Genomic DNA, 11,096 nt, shown 5'->3' with positions numbered 1-11,096 from the left:
CATAAAGAGATTTCCACTATAGGATATGAAAGGTTGATGATGATAATGAAGTCTTAATACTTTTCCTCGTAAGACTTCTTTATCGAGGGGTGGGATCATCATCATGACGTCATCGATTGATCACGTGAGCACACCTGACTACACGAAGATAAGAGAGAGAGATTAATATTCTTAATCTTTTGCTTTGTATTTTCATATTGATAGCCCTGCCTATAATTTGTTTGGTAGCATTGTTATATATGACATTCAAGCTACAAAACGGTATGAAACACAAGATGATAAATTGATGATGAATGCACTACAATCTCATGTAAGGAATGATAGAATATAATTTCATATTAAGAATTTAATGTTTGTTTCACTATAAATATTATAACATTAAGTTTACTGAAGTACAGTAGTGCTCAAATCTCATGCGACATGATTCTTTTTGTATTGTCCAGATTCTCAGACTCAATGTGACATTGCCAAGTAGTGTTACACTTTATTTTTCTTTATTTCTCACATCATACATGTCGAAAAGTTTGCGAATTCACATCTTGCGAATTCACATCTATCCCTATTTTCCTTATGGTTATATAGATATGATCCTTTTTATGCATTGGTATTGTCGCGAATGTTATGGCCAGATGTTATGCAGCTGATAGCCTTACCTTAATGGACAACGCGATAGGTAAACACGTCTGATTTTAACCATTTTTATTACAAAACTAAACTCTTCATTTAATAACAAAGCAAAGTAAATAAATGTGACTTAGGTGGCTCAGCACCCTAAACTTCGGTGAATTCTATATGCCCACGAGACCACTCAAAAACACAGATTTCAAAAAATCAAGTTACACTTTTTTAACAAAATAAATGCCAATACATTTCTTAAAAGAATCTAAATATGTTCGTAATGATTAAATTCAATTAGCCCAACAATGGCTACAAAAAGGAACGATTACTTACTATGTGCAATTCTGGTCAATCACCGCCCTCCATGCTCAAACTCACACCACTTCAAGACCTGCAAGAATTATTAACTCTGCCACGCTAATTGAAAGAGAGACCGAGAACCACATGAAAGATGGTTTTATACCCAAGCAGATCAGGTTAGTCATTTTAGTCCGAATTTATTTTCTTTAAGAAGGAAATATTCCTTCGTTTTTCAATAATTTATAAGACAACAAGAATTTTGTTATTAAACAATGTGCGACGAGAGGCGATGACTAATAACTGCGTACAAAAAAAGGAACCATTTCACTGCAGCCGCCAATCTGCCTTACATGTGGCAATTCGCCTTTCATTGCAAGCGGGAAAATATTGGAGAGGCGGAAAATAAGTCTCGGCAAATTCGTGCACTAAGTTTTCGTGACATTCTCCACCCTCCAAAAAAGGGGGGAAGGAAAAGGAGCAGGCAACAAGGCAATCGGACGGAGCAGGCAGAAATGGTCAAGTGGGTCGTCGAAGCCTAGGCTCGTGTGCGGCACTACAGCACGGGTCTAGCTTTTGACAGCAAACAGGTGCAATATGGAGTGATCACTCAAAAAGGCAAGGCCATAATGCAACAATCAAAGAGAATCAAAAGCAATGTACAAATTGTAACTCTCGAGGCAACGATTGGAATAAAAGGTTCAGGAAAATTCAATCAATGTCAACTCAACATAACATACTACAGAGCAATTCAGGCCATCTAATGGCAGCAAGATCACATCAAAATGTAATTCGAATAATATCATGGCATCAACAGACAAACAGTGCAGTGCACATCATGACTTCAATCATGTAAAAGCAATGTAAGCATATATTTCAAGGCATCAACATACAAAATCACCTCAGTATCAGTACTCAAGCATAGCTCGATCAATGATAAAAGTAAAATTATGTAATAGTGTCAAGATTCCTCTTCTAAGAACTTGTAACTCACTTATTGCTCGCTCCAGAGCATGCTCATAACGGGGTCATCATCAATGACAGAAAAATCAATAATATAATGATGCAGTTATGCACAGATGATTTAGTAATCATGAAAGACTGAAATCTATATCACGAGACCAGCCAATTAAGGCAAGAATAGTAACAGAAGATTATTCGCACAATAAGTCGTTACGATCTACAATTTCAAATGTTCGTTGTTCCAACACAGATGCCAAAAAAACACTTGTACAAGAGTTACACATGGTGGGAGCTTTTTCCATGCAATGCAAGAGTTGCAACATGCACAAAGCCAATAAATCAACACTTATACAAGACGTTCTAACGAAGTCGTCATACCACGGTGTCGGTTCTCATGCAACGACTCAACAGAATATAGAGAAAGGAGTCTCAGCCCTAACTCCTTCAAAACTCTTTTCCAATGCGCACACTTTCAGAGTTCACCTCTTTATTCTCGAGAAAAATATACACTACACTAAATCAAATCGTCTCTTACCCACTCCGACATCCTTTTTCTCTGTTCCTCTGCAGCCTTCCTTTTCATTCGGATACCTGCATCCCATACTGACTCACTCATTTCACTCCTAACCCTACTTACTTCTGATTGCTCGTCGTCATGGGTGTTCATCTCAATAAGGACGATGTGTTGCGTTGCACGCAGATGTTCCTCGCCCTCAAACAGGACTTTCAGGGACCTGACAACTCTGTTTCCGTCAGGATACAACTCGAGGATTCTGCTGAGGGGCCATTGACTGCGTGCGCGTGTCCGTTTTCACCAGCACGAGGTCGCCTGCACGTAGTGCAGTGCGGGGGGGTTGGTTGCATCTTGCAGGTCGTGACGCTCTTTCAGAGATTTCAGGTATCCTTCCCTCCAGTACTTTTTAAAGCAGTTGATGGTTTCTGTCAACCTGAAATATTGGTGACGTAGCTGTCATGTACATATCCTCGTGAGGAATCACAGGCGGCAATAAATGAACATCTCCACGGATGAAGTGCAATGGTATTAGAGCTTCGTCCTCACGCATGTCTCCCGAGAACATCAAGGGGCGGTTGTTGACTACAGCTACAGCTTCTTTGATTAGGGTTCTGAGTTGTTCCTCGGTGAACAGATTTCGTCACAACGTCGTAACAAGCATCCTCTTTACAACCCCAATTAGCCTTTCAAAGAATCCCCCTTTCCAGGGAGATCGGGGTTTTGAAAAACCCACTTGGATCCCGTGCGGCGCAGGAATGCTCTTGTAACAACCTCTTCACATACCTCTTGGAGAAAGGTGCTTGCGGCTCTGAAGGTCATCGAATTATCGCTGTAGACAGTCGAAGGAGCACCGTGGGTGGCCGCGAAGTGTCATAGCAGCAAAACAAAGGTATGGGCATCCAGGCCACTGCAGTAATCGAGATATACAGCACGGCTGGCCAAGCAGGTGCTGATGAGAATGTACCCCACTCCTCCTTCTATGGGTATGGGGCCCATGTGGTCTACTCCTATCTTCTCAAAGGGACGTATCTTGAGTGCTCTGTCAATCGGGAGGGGTGGAGGTGGTGGTTGTTGGAGAAGAGTTCTGAAGGCTAACACTCATGCTCTACATCTCCCCACTACTTTCTTGGCAGCAGCCCTCAATCCCGGGCTCCAACATTCCTGCCGGAAAAGTCATCAAAACATTAACTCCACAATGCATGTGAGTTTCATGAAGATGGGTGAGATACAATGATGCTAAAGTACCCTTGGAAGGCAACAACACTAACTCATTCTTCATATTAGTAACATTAACTAATCTATTTTGTGTGAAAACTATGCCATTACACATGCCTAGGCTTAATTGTTTTACAAAATTATTAATGTGAGTGGGTACAGGCACGCCACTTTCTAACTTACTACACACCGTAGGAAGGTGGTGTCTTTGTTCTGAGTAGACTCATTTTAAGAAAGTCTGCTCGACAGTTCCCAAATTTCAATACTAGAGACATGACTTTCATAGTCGTGTGAAGTCTACGTTACTCCCCTGCAATTTCCACAATTCAGTGGGCAAAATTAAAGTTCCTTCTTCCTTGAGCTCCCTCAGGGTGGCTGTGATCACATTTTGTTGGATTGGAGATTCTCCTTTGTCGACACATGGTTCAGGGTTACCCTCACAGCATAGAAAGGGAGGTCCTTCATGCCAAAGGCCATTGACTTTTAAATCGTGCAATGCTGAACCTCTGGTCAAAATGTCAGCTGGATTCTGCTTCGTAGGGACATACTTCGTCTCAATGCCACACTCCTGTCGGGTCAAAATAATCTCCCCCACTCAATTAGAAATGAACGTGTTTTTACTTCCTGTGCGGCCACCTACCCAGGCAATAGCTACTTTGCTATCAGTCCAGAGTGTTATGGTGGTAAAGCTAAACAACTTACAAATGTGCTTTCCCAATCTAAATCCTAATAATAATGCTAATAGTTCTAACTTTGGAATGGTTAATTTTGAATGTTTGCGAGGTGTGACATGCATTTTGGAAGTAAAGAGGCTAACTTGTTCGGGTCTCTGTCTGACATAGGCTACGACACCGTAAGCTTTGCTCAATGTGTCGGTAAACAGATGCAATTCACTACCTTTATGCACAATTCCCCTCTGAAACTTACAAGTGTGAACATTGTTGAATTCAGCGTGTAGTTTGCTAGTCTCTAGTTGGTGATCGTCTGACAGCACATCATCCCAGCCTACCCCGGCTTCTTCCCACAATTCTTGATGAAGAATTTTTCCCCTCACAAAAAGGGGACTGACTAGCCCTAGGGGGTCAAAATTGGCTATCAAAAGGAACAGTAGCTTGCGTTTGGTAAGAGGGGAACTATTTTCACAACTCTGGACATTCTTAGGCTCTAAACTCAACTTATCCTCCCTTCTATCCCAATTCATTCCCAAAACATTGATCTCATCAGGTTCCATGCAACCAATCTACTGATCAAACTCTTGACAATTATTACTTGCCCACCCCGTCAAAGGCATGTGGGCCTCGTCTAGCAAAGATTTGATCTGGCAATAATCTCTTTCTATGGATTCCCTGGCTACAAATGTCTGCAGATGATTATCGACATAGGAGGATTTAATGATATCTCCCATCCGTGTTCGCAGAGATGGGTTTGGAGCACTTGTTATAAAAGGCGTTAAAGGCATGCATGGCCGCTCATGTCGGCTTTCGTCGCCACAAAAACGTGCATATTTAGTATCATCTGTAGAAAGCTTTCGATATGTCTGATACTAACGCATAGGGATCTCGTCAAAACTTGAGGACCAAATCATATAGCATTGCAACTAAGTTGGGACCTGGAAAAGGCAATCATTCAACGACAGTTTTCCCTTGACTTAGAGGATGCATTGAACATGATACGTAAAGGAGTCCGGCAAGTAATACCCCTCAATCTATGAATTAGTGACTTCAGAAATGAACCCAGCATCGAGATATGTCTGAAGGACGTTCTCATAGTCTCTTAAGTGCTCAGGGTCTTTCAGAAATTGCGATTCTAATGGGTTCAATTGAGCGAATGCATTACGATAATTTGTATCTGGGTATTCTGGCCTGCAGAACGGTAAGCTTACTTGATACCCTCGTCAGTACTTGCAATGCTACTCTGGACTTTATTCATAGCAGCGTGCTCTGAGGTGGTGGGGAGCGATTCCAATGGTATCCAATCTCCACCACATATCAACGCTGATTTTGGGGTGGCTCGACATACTTGTAATGTGCGAAGAACAGGGATAAAGTAATCTGCCCCAACCAGGATATTAACGTTAGTATGAAGATCAGCATTAATTTTATTGTCGGCCATCACATAACTTACAATTATGCTTTACATTACATTGCTTACTGGCGTGACTTGACGCAAGGCAGTTGAAATATTTCTTATTCAAGATTAACTGACGTTTTTTAGCAGCCACGGTAAAGTACTTTACACAAAGAGACGCGGAGTGATTGCCGTTGCAGAACGGGTAAGCAGTTGCACAGTTAACGTTCGCTTCGTTCCCCTTCTTACGGGTGGTTGACAATTCATCTCCCCTTTGCAAAGCATCATCCTCCATTGATCTTATAATGAAATCGAGCGCTTCAAACAACTCGTTCAATGAAAAGTCACATTTACGCAGATAGTCAACTACTTTTGAATAGACTTGTCCTTGCGACGACAACTTCTGGTTGATAAGACTTAATAACATGCTGTGATCTAATGGGGATCTGCTCAAACGTTTGATTTGTTTGATTGAAACAGTTAGCTCTATGCGGAAATGAGGTCAACATAATTGCACTTGGGGACAAAAAGATCAGCTAGCCTTCTATGCAGAATGACTAGTGTCTGCTACTGGTTGCCGTAATATTTTTCAAGCAAATCACGGGCAACTTGGTAATTTGCAGCTGTTACAGTCAAGGATTGAATGACATTGAGTGGTTCTCCTAATGTACCTAACAAATATGTATACTTAGCAACATCGTCTAAATCAGGTCTATTATGCACATGAGCATCAAACAATTCAGTGAACATGGCGAATTCACTTTTTTTGCCTTTAAACGTGGGTAGGGGTAGCTCCTTGAGACAGGGTAAGCATGTTGTTGGCTGCGTTACGCTAGTTAACTTGCCGATACAACTCAATAACAAGGTTTTAACTTGGCCTGCATTTTCGAGGGCATTAATAACTTTACTCTCTAATGATGATTCTAATTTAACTGTATGTGACACATACAATGTTCGCAACTGTTTTTCATCAGCTTGGATTCTTTCCAGTAAATTCTGATAAACGTTATCAGTTAACGAGCTTACAAGATTTGCATTTGCACGACTGATCATGCTGGTCAAAAGGCCTACAAGGGACTCAATTTGTGTTAGGGAGGCGTCCGCCAATTTGAATTTTTCAATAAATTCCAAAGTTACAATGGAGGTGACGTCACCCTTGCGTAATGTTAACAATTTCCCAATGACTTTTTCTGCCTGCTTGTGGCAGATCAGTCTAATGACACAAGGAAATATACGCCTCATACATGACATCATTTAACATGGGTATGCTAGCCTTGCACTGACACAAGCTCTTGCATCAAAATAGCTTCTAACGTGGGTAGCAAACGAACTAGGCTCTGTCGGAGAGCACCTAGCCTACAGTAACTTGCATTTTGACTACACGGAAAGCATGTGGGCGGTTGTGAATGACCAAGAATTAACACATTAAATACCATAATTGAGCTGCCGTTGCTCAGGGACTGGATCCTTAGGGCTATCCAGTTATTTGAAGGCCCACAAATGTTGCGAATATTATGGTGACTTTCACTAGGTTTGTGCCAGATGTTATGTGGCTGATAGCCCTACCTAAATGGAGAGGTTCCACCCGTACACAAGGACAACGCAATAGGTAAACACGTCTGATTTTAACAATATTACAAAACTAAATTCTTTATTTATTATAAGAAAGCAAAGTAAATAAACGTGACTTAGGTGGCTCAGCACCCTAAACTTCAGCAAATTCTATGTGGCCACGTGACCACTCAAAAACACAGATTTCAAAAAATCAAGTTACACTTTTTTAACAAAACAAATGCCAATACATTTCTTAGAAGAATCTAAACATGTTCGTAATGATTAAATTCAATTAGCCTAATGATGCAAAAAAGAACGATTACATACTTACTATGTGCAAATCTGGTCAATCGCTACCCTCCATGCTCAGGCTCACACCCTCATTGTTAACTCTACCACACAGGATCTCATGTGCATTGCAGTCTCAAAAAGCTGCGATTGAGGGATTGACACATCAGTTATCAGCACTTCAAGGGAATACCTCCGCAGTCTCCTGTGCCAGGCAAGGCCCCAGCAGCAGCAGCACCTAAGCACAGAGTGCAAAGGTGTCATCAGATGAAATATCTGTGATGACGCCCTCGGCAATGCTGGATACAATACAGGAGCTAGTGACGTCGTCGTCTACCCAGGCTGTGCTATGGGACACGTTCTTTAGCAGCCATCTGTTAGCAGAGGAATCCATTAAAGTTTACTTTAATAAGTGTCTTCAACAGGCAATTGATTGTAGATTTAAGTGGCTGTCGTGTTCTAGTGACTTAGCAGAATATATCCTTGTTAGGAAAATAATGGCTGGCCTACATAACCCTATGCTGAAAAGAGAGTTGTATCAGTCAGCAAATGAGTCTATGTCATTGGAGGATTTGATTATGAAATGCTTAGCATTCGAGGCAGCAGCTCGTGACACACTGGGGGGAAAACCCAATGTTTTTGGGGCGGTAGTCGAACTGTCTGACGAAGAGGGGCCACCTGCGGCAGAGGTCAGGGCTGCAGGTATAGGTAAGCAGCAGAGGTGCCCATCAAAGGATAGGTCTAAGTGTAGTAGTTGCAACAGGTATCATCTGTCCGGCAAAGGATGTTGAGTGCTTTAATTGTGGTGGTAAAGGGCATTTGTCCAGGTGTTGCCTGAAAGGAAAGAAGAAAAGTCAGGGGGATAAAAGTTCTTTGGCAACTGTTAGAGTGTCATGTACTGGTCAGTAACCTGCCTAAGATGAAGGTAGATATTCGCATCCCTAGCAATGGGTAATGGTGTTAGGCAATGGTAGTGGCCGATACTGGGGCAGAAGTGTGTGTGGCTGGCATTCAGCATCTTAGTTTATTGGGGTTGAGCAAGGGTCAGTCGCAAAAACCGAAGGTGAAGTTGGTGGACATTGTGTGGGAAGGCAGTACCAGTATGGGGAAAGACCTTGTGTTGCATTAAAATAGGTTCTGTGAAGTGTGAGCAGATGGTTTATTTTGCTAAATCATCATCATGTGTTTTCTTATCTTTAGATTCATGTAAAGAGTTATGTTTAGTGCCAAGAGATTTCCTGCATGCCAAGGTGTCTATTGTCTGTGAGAACAGTGAAATTGCTTGTACCTTTGACAATGTCGCATCGGTGGGTCCCCGATGGATAGTCCATCAGCCTCATTGGCCCAGTCGGGCAGTATCTTAACGGTCTTGGCACCACCTACAAACAAGATGAACCCACCTTTCCCCTTTGTCGAGATGAATGTCGACCATTGCAAGAATGGCCCTTGCAACGTTTTTCGGACACCATATTTAATACGAGACAGTGCACCCCCTCCCCCCGGTGATGGAAGGTTCCCAACAGCACATTCATGTTGTGCCAAATGGTAAGCCTGTGGCATTTGATACATCATTGCCTGTTCCTAACCATTGGGAGAATGAGGTGAAGAAACAGTTAGAGAGAGACATAAGCCAAGGTATCATTCACAAAGTGCCTGCTGGTGAGGCCACCAAATGGTAATAACTGGCAAGAAAAAAGGCCAGCCTAGACAGACAGTGGATTTGCAGCCGCTAAATGCTGTATGCTTACGAGAAACCCCCCCACACAGCTGCCCCCTTTGATATGGTCTCAAGCGTCCCGCCTCAAACTTTTAAAACAGTGGCTGATACATATTCTGGTTTTCATCAAGTGGAACTGGATGGGGAGAGTAGGAGGTTGCGTACCTTTGTTACACCATGGGGACGATATCAGTACCTACATACCCCCATGGGCCATTGTGCAGCTCCAGATGCATATACAAAACATTTTGATGATGTCATAGCAAACATTGCCAGAAAGTACAAGTGCATTGATGATGCCCTACTATACGACATGAATGTTGAACAAGCGTTTTGGCATGTGTCTGGTTTTTTTGGAGGTGTGTGAGAAACATGGGATTACACTAAATCTGTCTAAATTCAAGTTTTGTAAACGTGAAGTGGAATTTGTGGGTTATCAGTTGGGTTGGGATGCCTACCAACCAACAGCTGATAGGCTATCAGCTGTCAAGGATTTCCCCATGCTGCAGTGATCAGCTGCAGTGAGAATTCGAGAAGGCAAAGTGTACTATTTGTCAGTTAGCCAAAGAAGTCTTGATGTACTATGACAAATCACGGCCGACGGCTGCAGTGACTGACTGGTGTAGAGAGGGTATCGGATATGTGGTAATGCAACAATATTGCAACTGTGTTACGGTGGACAGAGCTGGGCACTAAGTACTTTTAATGTACTTAAGTACTAAGTACTCAAGCAAAAAGTACTTAAGTACTAAGTACATTTTCTAAAAGTACTTAAGTACTAAGTACAATAAAGTACTTAAGTACATTTGTATCTATTGTATCACTAAATAATAATTGTTCAACCAAGTGGTATTTACTGAATAGTTACCTTTCCAGTTTCCTGCAATTATGAATTTAATACAGTTGTAAAAATAGTAAAGTGGTAAAAATAGTAAATAAATAAAATGAACTGACAGGTTACATTCATTTAATGCTGAAGATGGCACATTTCGAACAATAAAACTAAACCAAAATAAACTTAAAAGTTACTTTTTCATAAATGGCACCTTTTCTCACAAAAGACTTGAAGACTTATAGCTACTAATTGAATACAGATTTGTTAAATATTACTAGTATCACAAAAATATGAGTACTAAATTCTTTCACAACACAAAATACTATCCTATTGTATCACTAAATAATAATTGTTAACAACCAAGTGGTACTTATTGAATAGTTACCTTTCCAGTTTCCTGCAATTATGAATTTAATACAGTTTGCAGTGGAAATTTATGTTAGTGGAAGATAACTCAGGTGCAAAATTTATTATTAGCTCTTATTAACATAAGTCGCTCAAATGTTTTGTCAGCCAATGAGGACCTCTTGGGTGTGAGGGTCATTCCAGCCACAGAAAAAAGCCTCTCAACTGGAGCAGACGATGGTATAGTTGTATTGTATCTTAAAAATAAAGATTTCACTAAGGGATATTTGTTGAGGCTTTGAAGATTCTTATCTTTATCCTTAAGAAATTCGAGGATCTGCATATCAACTGACATGTGACCAGAAGGTTGACTAGCAGTTCCTTTTTCCTTAAAACCAAAATAAAACTCTTCTTCTGATCCACTGGTCGCTGAGTCTACATTAGAAGGAGGCAATGAAACTGAAAGTTAATTTGCAGATTCAATGAGCATCTTTTTAACAAGTTCTTTTTTATTTTTTCATGGCTCCATTTTGCACTAATTGTAATCCACCTCAACTTGAAGTAAGGGTGAGTGACAGTTGCCATTATTGCTTCACGCAAGTCCAGAGAGTCCTCCTTTAAATTCAAAAATTTCCAAATCGTTCCTCAAGTACATCAGAAATGGCAGAAAGAAGAGGTTTGCA

The 11,096-nt window shown here is 41.2% G+C and overlaps 1 long non-coding RNA gene across 1 annotated transcript; it reads right to left on the bottom strand.

The window, feature by feature from the left end:
• Nucleotides 1–684: 684 nt before the first annotated feature.
• LOC135223672 (uncharacterized) lies at nt 685–10,191 on the bottom strand. The gene is made up of 2 exons (XR_010316557.1): nt 7,560–10,191; nt 685–3,553 (listed from the first exon to the last, which is right to left on the bottom strand). It is a non-coding gene; the product is annotated as an uncharacterized LOC135223672 (long non-coding RNA).
• Nucleotides 10,192–11,096: the final 905 nt, after the last annotated feature.

This window comes from Macrobrachium nipponense, chromosome 10 (genome assembly GCF_015104395.2).
Source record: "Macrobrachium nipponense isolate FS-2020 chromosome 10, ASM1510439v2, whole genome shotgun sequence".
NCBI classification, from domain to species: Eukaryota; Metazoa; Arthropoda; class Malacostraca; order Decapoda; family Palaemonidae; genus Macrobrachium; species Macrobrachium nipponense.
The sequence above is the reverse complement of the archived record's forward strand: the minus strand, read 5'-3'. Positions and strand labels throughout refer to the sequence as shown.